The sequence below is a fragment of the Chiloscyllium plagiosum genome, unplaced genomic scaffold, assembly GCF_004010195.1.
Source record: "Chiloscyllium plagiosum isolate BGI_BamShark_2017 unplaced genomic scaffold, ASM401019v2 scaf_57902, whole genome shotgun sequence".
Classification (NCBI taxonomy): domain Eukaryota; kingdom Metazoa; phylum Chordata; class Chondrichthyes; order Orectolobiformes; family Hemiscylliidae; genus Chiloscyllium; species Chiloscyllium plagiosum.
In genome coordinates this window covers 1-1,185 of record NW_025202138.1, presented here as the reverse complement: position 1 = coordinate 1,185, position 1,185 = coordinate 1, and the positions used below count along the sequence as shown (strand labels likewise).

The 1,185-nt window shown below is 37.5% G+C and overlaps 1 long non-coding RNA gene across 1 annotated transcript in view; it reads left to right on the top strand.

The window, feature by feature from the left end:
• Positions 1-725, top strand: part of LOC122546192 — a 6,818-nt gene extending 6,093 nt beyond the window's left edge. The window contains exons 2-3 of the long non-coding RNA XR_006310682.1: positions 282-407; positions 676-725. This is a non-coding gene — a long non-coding RNA (uncharacterized LOC122546192). The remainder of the gene's footprint in view (positions 1-281; positions 408-675) is intronic.
• Positions 726-1,185: the final 460 nt, after the last annotated feature.

Below are 1,185 nucleotides of genomic sequence, written 5' to 3'. Positions count from 1 at the left end.
ACTCTATTCTACTTTCTCCCCACCCCCACCCTCCTCTCATTTATCTTTCCACCCTTCAGGCACTTTGTCAGTATTTCTGATGAAGGGCTTTTGCCAGAAACGTCGATTTTCCTGCTCCTCGGATGCTGCCTGAACTGCTGTGCTTTTCCAGCACCACTCTACTCCAGAATCTGGTCTCCAGCATCTGCAGTCATTGTTTTTACCGGTGAGATGTCATAAGTTTGGCTTGTATTCTCCGGAGTACTCAAGGTTAATTATTCGTGTGATTTAACTATCTATAGGGTTGAAAAGATTCGGTCGTGTTAATGCACTGAAGTTACATGATGTTCTGGGGAGTCAACACGTGAGGAAAAATTATTTTAAACTTCAAGTTTCCGGGATAGGTCCGCAAACACATTCGCAAAAATGTAAGAAATATTTGAAACTTTCTCTCGAAAATTAGAGATGTCCAGATGATTGGTACTTTTAACTCTAAGACTGATAGATTTTCAATATACAATGATATCAATGGAAATGTAACAAAATCAGAAATTGGAATTCAGACATATTTAGACACTTATTGAATCGTGCAAGAGACTTGAGGGACAGAATGGCCTCCTCCTATCCTAATGTTCTTGCCAGTTCTTATTCCCTTTGGCAAATGGGGTGTAAATACTACTGTTTCTCTGATTAAAGATTGCTCACTTCCTGAGACCTCAAACTCTTTGGGAATATTCTGCCTGGACCATGATGACGTAAGTGCTGCCTTTTTCCTTATTGGATTTTGGGAATGTTTGTGACCAAACGTTAAAATTAAAAATCACATAACACCAGGTTATAGTCCAACAGGTTTACTTGGAATCACCAGCTTTCCAAGCGCTGCTCCTTCATCAGGTGATTGTGGAGAATAAGATTGTTAGACACAGAATTTATAGCAAAGATTTCTAGTGTGATGTAACAAATTATATAGTAAAAGACCCAGATTGTTTATTAAGTCTCTCATCTTTTAGAATGATCATGTTGGTATTAGTTCTTTCATATGTAAATCGCAAAACTTTTTTTTAAACATTACATTCTCAAATGCACTTTAACAATTGGTGTCATGTTCGCCCAGATAAGATGTTAACTCCCTGTGCCAAAATAGTCAGACGGATTCTAATCTAAAAAAAACAAATTTATAGAATCCTACATGGATTCATGTAGTTT